The following is a 13,808-nucleotide window of genomic DNA, read 5'->3' on the forward strand; positions in this document are numbered from 1 at the left end:
GAAATAACAGGCCAATGATATTCCAAATATATAAAGAAAATTCTAAACAATACTTCTGTGTGAAGTGTATGACCAATAAGTATTCTCACACCCTTATTCTTGTCGCTGCTCTTGCCTTCCGTATACTAACATGAACCACTGGTCACTTCTCAGCGATGGTCCGTCCCCATCCCACACCCGGATTTGACAGCTCCACCTCCTGCAGCCCGTCTGACTACCAGTAGCCCTCACCAAACCCCAGGGGGTTCGTCACAACCGCCCCACCCCTGACATCAACCCCAGACCCTGCACGACAATGGACAGGTGTCTGGCTTTCCCTGACTTCGGTGTGGTCTACTATAATCACACAGACACTACTCAATCCTGAGCCTAGTTCCCCGAAAATCCCAAGGACTGCTGTTAAACATCGAGAGACAACCTGAATCCACGGCAGTCAATGTGATATGTTTCACATGGTTCCGTACTAACTGGGGCTGTTGTGGCGGTGGCTCTGTCGATCTGCGCCCTTCGATGGCCTGGGGCTCCTCTGCGGCGGGTAGCCAACTTCCTCCGACGCTCCCCGCTCATACTGCCAGTGGAGCGGGCGCGGGTTACTCGGTGACACCAGCAGCCCCAACCACAGCAAGCAGCCACTTCCGGTTACACAACACCGAGCGCCCGACATGGAAACAGAAGAAAGACTGGCACTTACCGGCAAGAAAAGTGAGGGAAGGGAGCACGGCAGGCGCCATTTAACATTTTCAGTAATGGTGTATTCAATGTGTAGAACTACGGGACACTGCTGTTTATGCTTTCTATCAAATGTATATTAAATAAACAGTTTTCAATAGGAATGGGGCAGATAGCTAGCTTCTATGCATTACTTACATCAGCATAACAGCCTGCTGTACGACTCTAATCAATTTACCAAAACTATTTGTGCAATATAAACAACCCAAAGACTTACCCAGTGTGGGGTTTTCACGTGAAACCCCACGGAGACCTAGGCGACCGCTGCTTCGTTGCAACTGAGAAGAAGGGGCCCGGAATCACCGCTATTTCTATGCCTATTGCAAAAGAGAGCCCAAGACGCCTTTTAATTTTGACAAAAGCGCAGTTGAAGAGTGCCCATTGAGCCAGTTCAAAGTCATCGGCTAACAAGGCGGCCATATATAAAGGGTGTTTTTCCATTTTAAATAAACAATTATGTCAAAAACACAGATCAACCTACCTTGAGATAAGCATTGAAGAACCATCGATATTTAACACAATAAGCAGCCACACAGTGCTAAAATAACTATAAGTGAAAGCGCGGCATGCGCGTTGTGCGTGCCTGCAGTGGAAAAAAAACAAATTAAAGAAGTAGAGACTAACTACGGAAACATGTTCTGTCACTACACGCCTCCTAAAGATGAGAAATACCCTCATGACAGCCGTCAAGCACATGATCCAGTCCGGATGGGCCGTCCCAAAAGGAGATAGGGTGGAAACAAAGAAGCCTCATTTTCAATGGGAGCCAACCATTTAGCATAAACGATGACGCCAGCCAATAAAAATAATGGGCGGGGCTTCAAGTCCCCTTCTGAAATCCCCTCTACCACAATATGTCTCGCAGAGCGAGCAACGTGTGCGTGCTGCAACACTAGGTCAGACCCTCAGTGGAGGAATACTTCTTCCAGAGATTGTTGTTCCTTTATATTCAAGATCAATTGGAAGATATGGGACAAATGGCCGAAAGAAAGACTGTTTCCAATGCAAACATTTACTGCATGCTGGAATCATTTTATACCACATCACCGAGGATGAATACTAGCGTATTTCTGTACTGCCATGCATAGCTTACTGTGTCTGGGTTCGAACACCCCAGTAATGTCCCCTTTGATGGAAAGCATTTGTTTGCACCCCAAATTGATAACATGCTAGAAAAATATCAAAAAGGAAACCAAAAGAGCCAAAGCGGTGGGGGCAGTTTAGTGCCTGCAACTGTTTTTCATTAGCAAGAATCAAGAGGGGGTGTGCAAAGTCGTGAACCCTGTTTATGAAACGGCGACACAGGAGCAGAGGTACTTTCAAGAATGCATGGCGTATGAGGGCTTTGGAAGAGGTGGCAAACATAGTAATGGCAGAAGGAAATTTAAAGGTGGCTCCTTCAGGGGTGTCTCTATTTCAAATCAGTGACTCGCCCCTCATTTCCCCCAATCACACTGCACCTGTCGACCCAATGGGTTCTCAAAGTAGTAGGTTAGGGGAACTACTTACAATGCAACAAAATATACCACCGTATTGCTGAGCAATAAATCAAGACCATCTGGCATTGTTGCAGGATGAAGCACAAGCTCTTTTCGTGAAAGGTGTAATCATGTCCCTGGCCCCACACCAATGGAGCAAAGGAGCAAAGGAGCTCTACTTCCTCATCCACATAAATGATGGCATTCTGTGGCCTATCTGAGATCCTCTCTTAATAGGGGATCGCATGACAACCCCGACCTGAAGGATGCACACTTCCACATCTCCTTCCACCCGGCGAGCCTTGCTACCTACGTTTTGTGGTAAGTGAACAACAGTACCAATTCAAAGTTCTTCAGTTCAGCGTTCTGAGAGCCTCAAAGGTATTTATCAGATTTCTATCGTGGTAGTTGCACATTTGCACAGAAATGCCCTTCAAATGTTCCCTTACCTGGCTGATTGACTGATAAAGTGCAGCACGAGCAGTGCCTAGTACCCACTCAGACAACAGTGACCCTGTTGTACGGGCTAGAGTACGCAGTCAAGGTCAAAGTTACATCTTGTACCACAGCAGATATACTCTTTTCCAGGGAATGTGTTGCATTCCATCACAGGGAAAGCGTACCCAAAGCAAGAGAGGGAGATGGCATTGTAAAAGCTCAAAGACTCCTACCTCTTTTTCAGTCACCACATCTCTTACAGTGAGGACAGTAATGAAACTGCTGAGGATCATGGCTTCATCAATAACAGTGCCACATGCAAGACTCCAGATGCGTCCAATGAGGCAGTGGTCAAAGGTGGAAGGGTTATGGGAATGTCTAGTACTTGTAGACCCCAGAATTCAGCACACACTCTTATTATAAAATGACACACTTGTTGCTGGCAGGCATTTTCTGGATCCTGGGCCACAAGTGACCATTATCAGACACCTCACTCATGAGGTGGGATGTGGCACTATAACCATATAGCTATTCAGGGGACCTGTACGCAAAAGAAACAGGGGTATCACATCGATTTCTTGGAGCAATTGGCACACTGGGCCTTTTACTCTTATTCACGACAGGACAAGTCTGGTAGAGATGGACAACATGACAGTAATCTGTTACAGCCAGACGCAAGGGAGAGTCACTCCTACAAACTGTTAGCATTCGCCCAAAGGTTTTGGCACTGGTCTTTTCGGAATCAATTATTCCTTCAGTTGGAGCACATGCCATGAGTGGACGGCTATCTGTCTAACCAGTTAAGCAGGATGCATAAACAAGTCTACAATTGGGAGATGAATCCCCAAGTACTTCACAAGCCTTTCTACAAATGGGGCATTCCCACAATTGATCTGTTAACCTCCACTTTGCAGAACTCAAAATGCTAATCCTTTGCCTGTCAGATACCCACAGTCTATTGTCAATGCATTATGATGAACTGGTCCGGGATAGTTGTCTGTGCCTTTCCTCCACTGCCTCTGACCACATACATTGTGAGGAGAAGGCAGCAAACATCAGTGACCCGTATCCTTATGGCACCAACTTAGGTGAGATAGCAGTGGTATTCCAGGTTGCCAGAAATGTTGGTGCATATTCATGTAAATGCCAGATCTCCTCACTTCGCATCAAGGTCAGCTTGGCCATCGGAACCTAAGCAACCTAAATAGAGCAATCTCGCACCTGAGATCTGAGAGTATGGTTACCTTTAAGTCCCAGAGGAGTGTTTTCAAATTCTGTGTGAGGCATGTAAAGCCACCAGGCTCATCTGCTACAATATTATGTAGAATAAATGTGTCCATTAATGTTTGGGAATTATATTAATTCCCCTTAAAGCCTCAGTTAATGACCTCATCTGCTGTTTACAACATTTTTAGGATTTACATACACTTTTATTCATTTATGTTTAGCTGCAGTCACTGCTTGCTTTCAAAACATAACATCATTTTTAAAATCCCTATTGTGGTTCAGCCCTTTGTGGAAGGCCTTAATAGAGTGATTGCTCTAAAAACATCTCTATTGTCATCTCTATTGTCCCTGCTTGTTGAGCGTCAGTGAGACGGAGGAGGTGAAGATGTTTTTGGGCACATTATTTTGTTAAATTCTTTCGCTTGCAGAGATGGTAGAGGGCGCCATATTATGTTAAACGAGTCTGTGGAGTGCGTGAGATTGGCATGTATTCTCTCCATTTCGATGATGTACCAGAGTTTGTGAAGTCATCCCGTGTGTGTAGGACGAGTTTGCGTGCCCCATAGGGAGAGGATGTATTGCACCGCTGCGCCCATGGCCAATTCCATTTGTTTCCCCCTAACTGACTTCAGTGGGAAGGTAATAGAGTTTGGGAGCCCCAGTATAGTATAGGCAGGAAGGCGAGGTATGTCTGTCTCAAAGTGCTTGTTAATGTCATCTAGAACATGAGTCCAATATCCTGCCACTTCCTTACATTCCCACAGTAAGTGGAGTAGGGTACCCTCCCCGTCACAACCCCTCCAACATGTCGGGCTGCGGTCTGGGTTACCCTTGTGTAGTCTGGCAGGTGTCAGGTACCAGTACGTTGCCACCTTAACTGCTGCTTCTCTACTCGCTGTATTTCTGGCCGTGTGGTTTGCCCTGAAGTAGATTCTCTGCCACTCTTTCTCCGAAAGGTCTCTCCCCAGCTCCTTTGCCCATCGCTTCTGCCCAGCGGAGAGCCCTATCGCAGCTGGTGGGCGTAGCATTTTATATAGTTCAGAGATCATCTTTTGGTCTGAGGTTTTGATTAGGAGCCATTTCTAGTAGGTTTTCAGTTGTCTACCAACCAGGGGGCGCACATTTGGATGCATAAGCCTGTGCCGGATTTGGAAGTATTGGAAACGTTTCGGATCCTTGATATCATGAATGTGTGACATGTCGGAAAACTTAAGGAACCCTTCTAGGTCAAATAAATGTCCTGCTGACTGGCACTCCGAGGACCTCCATTGCGGGAACGCCCGTTCTTCTCGCCCTGGCAGAAATTCCGGATTGTCAAACAGGGGCGTTAGTGGGGATGGAAAGGAGGTAAGGCCCCGTTTGACAGCCACCGTGTCCCATACCCGCAACACAGTGCGTGTAATTGGGGAGCCCTGGAGGTTCGGTGGTCTATCGGGCTTTTTTAGAAAGGGCACCTTCCAGAGGGATACCTGTGCCAACGCCCTTTCCGGAAAGAGCCACCTCTTCTCGGACTCTGGTCTACTCCATTCGACCAGGTATCTAAGTTGAGTCGCCCGAAAGTATTCCGAAAAGTTTGGAATCCCTAGTCCTCCGTCATCTGGGGGACGGTAGGATAAATCTCTGCGCATCCGCGGCCGCTTCCCAGCCCATATAAAGTGTTTCACTGCAGCTTGCAGCTTGTGGATGGCGCCCGGCGGGGGCCCAATCGGGATGGTCTGGAAGATATACTGCACTTTAGGCAATATGGTCATCTTCACGACAGCAATGAGGCCTAGGAGTGACAGTGGCTGTTACTACCATCTGCAAAGATCCCCCTGTATTTGTGAGAGGAGGTTGGTGTAGTTAGCCGCCACTGTCTGCCTAATAGAAGGGGCCAGGACTATCCCCAAGTATGGAATCGTACCTTGGGGTTGGAGTTCTCCTTATTCCCTGCTCGCTCGTTTGGGTAGGTCCTCATTGCGTCCTAGAGGTAGGATCATCGACTTCCCCATATTTATTTTAAACCCAGATACCTCGCCGAAGATGGTCAGTTCCTGAAGGAAGGCTGGCACCGAGCGCTTGGGGGCTAAAAGAGTCGCCAGAATATCATCCGCATACAGACTGAGCGTGTGCCATTCTCCTCCGAAGGGGATGCCAAGGATATCGGGGTTATCTCGTATCCTCTCTGCTCGGGGCTCAACGTATAGTGCTAAAAGGAGGGGCGACAGGGGGCACCCCTGCCTCGTGCCCCGCTGGATGTCAAAGGGCTGCTAGAGTATCCTGTTCACCCGTATAACGGCTTTGGGTGTGTCGTAACAACTCGCGACCCACGCCCTGAACCGATCTCCAATACCGAAGTGTGCCAACGTTGCGTCCAGAAATCCCCAATCCACCCTGTCAAATGCCTTTTCGGCGTCTATCGACCGTAGCAGGGCATCCATCTTGGTACGATGGGCTTTATCAATAAGGTGTAGGATGCGTTTGATGTTGTCGCTGCTCTGTCTATTTGGAATGAAGCCAGACTGGTCTGGTTCAATAATACCGGGCATACGTGGACCGAGCCTAGATGCGAGAACCCCTGTAAGTAACTTCAGGTCTAGATTGAGTAGGGAGATCGGCCGGTAGGAAGCACAGTGGGTAGCATCCTTCTTGGGAAGGACGATGATATCCGCCGCCAGCATATCTGGGGGGGATAGATCCAGGGCCAGGAAAGGAATTAAAAAGGCCAGTGAGGATCAGGGCACGGAGAGGGCAGAACATCTTATAAAAGCCGGCCGAAAAACCATCCGGCCCTGGCGATTTCAGAGGCTTAAAACGGGAAATTGCACCCACCACTTCGTCAACCCTAAACTTCCACCCCCGCCGCATTCAATGCTGTGGTCGCCCCTTGTTGAAGTTACTCCTCCCCCTCAGGGGTTTGTGGTGGGTCCTTGCTGTATAGTGAGGCATAGAAATCTCGGAAGGCTCCCACTATCTGGGTATCTTGCTCCACCTTCTCTCCTGTAGTAGTCTGAATGGCCGCGATTTTAAAGCGCCGAGTGAGGGCTCGAAGCTTACTCGCCAGGAGATGGCTTGTTTTATCTCCCCCTATGTAATATGTATGTTTGAGCCGCAGGGCTGCGTATTCTGCTCGGTCAAGATCCAGGCTTGCCAGTTGCGCTCTGTCCTCCTTCAGTTGACGCCACACCCGGGGGGCACCCGTTCGACTGTGTACTCTCTCCAGTTCCACTACTTTGCCGTGAGTGAAACTCTTGTCTCTTGCCTTTCGCGGGCCTCCGCAGCGGAGATGGCTATTAGTTCGCAGGGGTGTGGAATTTAATAAAATATCTACTTGTCCATGGGGCAGGTTGCTTCATTAATCTAATTGTCCTGTAACAAAATCCACTTGCCCCTTTGGTGCCATGTAGTGCAATGACAAATTATGGTTGCAATCTCATAATAGAAGAGCTCTGATATAGCTTCTCTGATTATGCCAGGGCTCTTACCATAGTAGTGTTTGAATACTTGCAATCCCCTTATGTTGCGCTGTTTCTGCAGATCTACATACTGGTGCTGAAGGTAGTGGGAACCAATAGTTCCAGGGTTAGAATGCCCTTGAAAGTCTGTGCAAACCTACTAACTTGCATGTTTTAAGGGTTTTCAACAACTCTTCTCAAATGTTTCACATATTGAGAAATATTGAAAATGTACTCCTGAAAATGGTAGACGTAAACCTTCTTGGGGGAAAAAGTGGTTGGAGGGAAAGTGAACTTGCAAACACTCAGATTTTTGCATGAACAAATCTAGATATGCATATTTACTCGTGCTAAATGCAGTTATCAAATATTTTCTAGGAGTACTATTTCTTGTCCTACTTCTGTAAATTCTAGGGAATTAATGAAAGCCATAATGCTGCACTTAATGCAAGGACATATACCATGGGTGCACTTTTGAGACTTTCTTTAATAATTGGCCCCCAAATTTGGTCTGGTGTTGATCGTGACCTTTTGTGTTTATTAAAATTCTGTCTCTCTCTCTGTATCGGCTGGCTTCACTGAGTGACAGCATTCTGCTCTTTCACAAGGAGCATATTGGCACACAAAGTAGTTTTGTTCAGTGCCAGTAACTACTGTGGCAGTGTGTGCTTTTTTTTTTTTTAGACCCAAAAACTATTTTTGTTTTTTCCAATGTTTGTTATAATGGTGAGGGCCCAGCAGCTCCCACACCAATAAGATTTTACAAAAACCATGCCAAAACAAGTCACACATTGACAAAACTAAAAAGCTGACCTCCATTTCAGACCTACTGGCTTTGCCAATGCTTGTTTATTTTTGTTTCCCATAATCTTATTGAAACTGGTTACACTGATTTCCCATTATGAATAATTTTGGGAAATACTAACATGCATCAACACATGTTACTAAATGATGCTGTAAAAAAACGGTACCTGAAATTTCACAGTAGTTTAGCAAAATGTTTTTTTCCTGCTTTCATTTTTTTATGAACATTTTATTTCGAAAGCAAAGAATCCTCAATCTTGCTTTCAAGCTTCTGCAAATATTTGCATCAAATCAGAGAGCATTCTGGGAGCATTATGCATAGCTTCACAATGCTAAACTTTAAAAACGTGTAGACATTTTTAACGGGAGCCACTGTCCGTAGTGCAGTCAGAGCTTACAACAGTTACTTAGAGCGCTCAGCCTAATAATAAAGGATTTAAATTGATGAACCATAGATGCAAGTTTGAACAGCATTACCATATGTACAAAAATATTACCTGAACTGCAGACAGTGTCCTTCCCTGATCCATAATGTGGTAGTGCAAACTGGCAGCCAAAGGGTTTGTGCTGCAGGGGGTTGGGCCTACTTGTCGCAAGGACAGAATACACATGAAAACTTGTTGCCCTTGACCCCAAACAATATGTCCTGGTTGTCGGGCTATAGGAATTCCACATCCCTGGTTCGCCCCTCATTACCGGCTTGAGGGCCCCCCAGATGGCTGCCAGAGAGGTATCCGGGTTATCATTTGTCTCAAGATAGTCAGTGATGCATTTGTGTATCTGATTGGATACACCGTCGTGTTTGAGCAGGTTCTCACGAAGTCTCCACCTCCCTTTCGGCCTGTGAGTCGGGGGAGCGTCAAGTGTCACCATCACTGCTTCGTGGTTAGAGAGTGCCACTGGGGTAATTTCCACTGAGGTTACTAGTGCGTTTACCTCAGATGACCCAATGAAATGGTCTAGTCTGGCGTATGTGCGATGTGCATGGGAGTAAAAGGAGAACTGTGTGCTCTAGGGATGGGCCTCCCTCCACAGGTCTACAAACCCTCTGTGTCCCAGTCATTCCCTCCCGTTCATTGACAGGGCCCCCGCTTGGCCAAAGCGGTGACCTGATCTGTCTTTCTCTGAGTCCATGACCAGATTGAGATCACCTCCCACCACTATCTGTCTATCTTGGGTGTTAAGAACCTCTGATAGGGCTCCCTTGAGGAAGTTCTCCTGACTCAAGTTGGGGGCATATATGGTCCCCACCACCATAGGAATCCCACCCACCCATATCCTGTACGCCAGTAGCCGGTCCTTAATCTCCATCACTTTGTCCCCCATCTGGAAGTGTCTGGCAAACAATATGGCCACCCCCGCCTTTTTATCCAAAGTAGAGGAGTAAAGTTGTTAGGGGAAAGCGCGGGACTTCATTCTGTGCCAATCCCAGGAGAGTAGATGCGTTTCAAGATAAGACAAAATAGCACGTCTTTTAACGGGATTGTGTAACCCTTTGACGTTACGTGTGAGTACCTGAATGGTCGGTCGTGACATAGTGTTTACCTGGGTGGTGTCTGCTGTGACATTAGTGGCCTGCCCTTTCTGTTGGTGTATCTGTGGACCCGAGCTGTGGTCCTTTCTCACCCTGATCCAGGCCCTCGTCCGTGCCCCGTCCCCCTCAGCACACCGGTTTCCCCTCCCCCTCCCCGAGCCCCCACAACCTGTGAGTTCCCCCCTCCACCCTAACCCCCCTGTGCCCTCTCCCGCTCCCTCCCTAACCCCAACTGAACAACCCCAACGTTTTGTCATAGTCCAATGCCTGCCATCCACAACCGCGGACATGTGGGAAGGAGAAGTAAGGTGAACGTGTGAACCAGGCGACCCGCCCCAGCCCCCCCCAGCCAGCGTTAATTCAATGCAGTTGTGTCCCCCATGCCCTTAAAGACTGTCCGGCGATGCAGTATCCTGTGACACCGCTTCTAGGGCTGCTGTCATGGTGGTGAGATCCGGTCGTGTTTCCACCTGAGCTGTACGCCTGAGGCCCACTCTCTGCCATCCTCCCCTTGACGACCTCTGTGTGGTTGGATGACAGGTCTGCACTTCGTTCTAGGCCTAGGAGGGCCTGTGCTTCCTGGAGAGAGCGCATTTGATGCAGTTTTCCGTTCCATTTGAAGATCAGGTGGAGACCCCACGAGTATGGCACTCCCTTTTCTTTCAAGAACATTGTCACCTCCATGAATGCCTTTCTCTTCTGCAGAGTAATGGAGGCCAGGTCCTGATAGAGCGCTTTGGAGGGGCTGCTTCACCCGCGCTTCGCGCAGTATGCGCTCTTTGAGTGGGAAGTCGGGTAGGAAGGCTAGAATGTCTGGCGGAGGGGCTGGTGCCCATCTCGCTATGCCCACCCGGTGTGCTCGGTCAATGCGAATGTCGAAGTGGAGCCCCCCGAATGCAGATGTTGTTTCGCCTTGACCGATTTTCGAGGTCTTCTGCGTGGGCTTGCAGGTCCACCTGTAGGTCTTTTAGGCGTATGAGTTCCTGCTGTAGTTGTTCTATCTCCTCACTTTTGGTGTGTTCATTGTCTTCTATGGCGGCTCCCCGCTCCCCCAGTTCATCGACATCGAGGCGTATCTCCTTCACCTCTCCCGCCACTTCATGCTTGAGCGTTTGAAAATCCTCCCTTAGGGTTTTAAAGAGAGTTTCGAGAAATGTCCGGGTGATTGGCACCTCTCCGTCTTCTCGATCTGCTTGTGACGCAGGAGCAGGGGAGTCCCGACCTCCTTTTTCGCCCGACGTGGAGCCTTTAGTGAGCATGTCTTTCACCGATCTTTCCCCTTTCTTCCTCACGGTGGACATAGTGGGGACCTCCAACTCCTGACAGCGAGCCACTGCCCTGAGCAGCACATGCGTTGTATGGGGACGCTTCTATTTGATCCACAGCAAAGTGTTTCTGTGAGAGACTTCCTCCCTGATAGTCTTTGTTGGGTGTGTCGCTGCTTCCGGGGTTCTCTGAGGTCTCCCTCTGTTATAGCTCATGTCCCGGTGCGGAGTATGCCTCAGGGGAGCGCGTGGAACGCTGGTTGTGCCCCTATCCTCGTTTGTGCCTGCCTGGTGGTCACAGCAGGCCTTGCCTCCAGACCACGGAGATCCCCCATCGGCATTTCTCGGGGCCTGACTCTCCCTATGCCGCCAAGGTCCAGCCCCGTGTGCCAGCTGTGTCCCTTCTTTCAGTGGCTGTCACTCAGTCTATAGTGGCTCACGCTGCCCGGGTGGTGGCCACCCCCAGCCGATGCATGTGCCTACACCGGTGGCACTTGTTAGTGGTCCGGGCTACCCTTGGATCCGCCGCTGCCTCTGGTGATGAGGGGCGTATGTGCTTGTGTGGGCTTCGCTGCCCTCTCCCTACTCAGTCCTGGCGCCTTTCCTGGCGCTGCCGGGCCTGGTGCCTAGGCCTTGGCTCGCGTGTGCCTGCTGGTCTCTGGTGTTCCCCCAAGCCCCACAATGCCGCTACTGGACTTGCTGGCCCCCCTGCCATGTCCACGCACCCATGCAGGACTCGCGGTAGTGCGCGGCTGTGCTGTGCGCAGCCCACATGGCCTGGATGCAGGGGCCTTGGGTATTGTGTGGTGGTCAGTGGCAGCGTGTCCCCCCGGAGCCGCCTGCCTCGCCTACAGCGCTGTGTGGGTGGGCCCTCGGCTCTGCCGTGTCCCGGCGCCTGGCCTCAGAGGGGAATGCGCTCCACACTAGGCCTGTAGGCCGTGCCCCCGGTTTTCGCCTTTGCCCAGGTGGGGCTGGCCATCTCCCTCTGCGCCGCTCAGGGTCACATCGGAACCGCTGCACGGTCCGCAGAGGCTCACTCACCGCGGATTGCGGCCAAGTTGTTTTCAGCCCACAAGGCCTGAGATCCGGGGCTGATGCAGTAGTGGTGCCTAAGCTAGCGGGCCCCCTGCCACCGACCACCTCTCCATCTATGCCATGCGGATGGAGGCCCCCAACGCGGTGTCCGTCCCACTGCTTGCCGCGGTCCGTCCCACTGCTTGCCGTGGCTTGAGGAGGCGCACCAACCCAGGCTCGCAAGCCGCGCCCTCGAATGCCCGCCACTGCCCAGGCGAGGTTTGCTGTCTCCCGGTACGCCACTCTGACTACTGCGGGGCTGCCGCCTTCACCGCTGGTACTCACGCCCTTCTCCCTGTGTGCCTCCTCCGGTTGCCGCCGTCTACGCCTGCAGTGCTCCCGCCATCGAGGGGTCCAGTCTACCTCCCCCGGATCACCGCTCTACTGGAGTCGCCGCCTGGGCGCCAGCGGACTACCGGGCTGTAGATGCCGTTGTCCGTGGGCTCTCCTTGCCGGTGCTCCCACTCTGGGGTGCCTCCGCCGCCTCGTTCGGCAACCCGCTGGTTGCGGTGGCACAATGGAGGGATTGCGAAAGTATTTTGTCTGGATAAGGGAGCCCACGGCGGGGAGCCTCGGAGTCCTGCGTCTGCTCAGGTAGCCATCTTGGCCACGCCCCCCCATGAAGTATTTTTTAGAACAAATTTGAAGATTTCACCTTTTCACGTAAACCAAACAGTTGAGTTGCCTGTTCTCTTCCTACACCCATGAACTACAGTAGAAAGGCCATTACATACCCTTGATGTCAGGAGTGCACTAATATACTCTATTGAGTGAACTAAACCACCCGCAAAGCAAAACAACTCTTTGCTGCCTTTATAAGACCACACATAGGAAATTACTTTCCCAAGGGTGGGATTGCAAGATGAATGGTTAAAAACAAAGTGTTGATTACTTAGAGTGCCTTCCACGCAGAAGAAGGCATCTACTGTGTCATACTTGAAAAACATTACAGTTGCGAGCATTTATAAACCTTCTGCGTGGTCACCTCCACACACCTTCGCCGAACACTACTTTGAGGATATCCCGGCCCATCAGGAGTCTTTAGTTAGCTAAATAATAGTAAGTACTTTGTTCCAAATGTCTGCATCATCTGCTTGCTACCAGTGCTTACTGGAGGCACTTCTTTACTGTTTATGCTGAGCATGCCACACATGCTATGAACTATTAAGGTGACCTTGTAACTATCTTTGCGTAGCTTGTAGTGCTGTACATTTACATGCAGCATCACACTTGTGCGGAAGGTATCAGTGATCCAAGATATTTCGTTTTACTTGTCCATTCTCAATACACTGTACATTTATTCTGTACCTCTTGACTACATTGTACCAACATGACTCATTCGCTGGGGAAAAAATTATCTGAGGTGGAGTTTTTGTCCTTGTGTATTGTAGGCTATGGAAGGGCTCACAGGACGTTTTGTGACCAAAAGTTTGTAGAACAAAAACTTCTTGTAAACCTCTGCATCCAACACTAGATTGCAGGAATGTGCAGAGCATGTAAATCTACAACACAAACCAATGGTTACAGGGTAAGTAACATTTTCCTTCTGCTGCTCATATTCTACTTTGATGGTGATTGATTTGTGAATGGGACGCTCTAATTATGTTAATGTTTTGTTAATGTTGAGATTGTTTGCTTATCACTTCTTGGCACGGAAATAGACAGTTCATGACCTGCTAATTAGTGGTAAACTGGGATTATTAGCTAGACAGTGACAAAAGAATCTGTCCCTATAGGTGCACGTATGAGATTTGAGAACAGACAAAAGAAACTGGTGCTCTTAATTTGGAGATCCTGTCGGTTTGTACTACTTAGATTTCTTTGC

General features: G+C 49.4%; 1 protein-coding gene across 7 annotated transcripts in view; it reads left to right on the top strand.

Annotated features, from left to right (window-relative positions):
* Positions 1–13,808, top strand: part of LOC146861709 (zinc finger protein 425-like) — a 281,372-nt gene that overhangs the window by 226,045 nt on the left and 41,519 nt on the right. The window contains exon 7 of one of the 7 annotated variants that reach the window (XR_014979015.1): positions 13,375–13,511. The exons of the other annotated variants lie outside the window; for them this stretch is intronic. The gene's annotated coding sequence lies outside the window, so the exon portion shown is untranslated. The remainder of the gene's footprint in view (positions 1–13,374; positions 13,512–13,808) is intronic. 7 annotated transcript variants of the gene reach the window in all.

Source organism: Triturus cristatus, chromosome 3_1 (genome assembly GCF_964204655.1).
Source record: "Triturus cristatus chromosome 3_1, aTriCri1.1, whole genome shotgun sequence".
Lineage (NCBI taxonomy): Eukaryota > Metazoa > Chordata > Amphibia > Caudata > Salamandridae > Triturus > Triturus cristatus.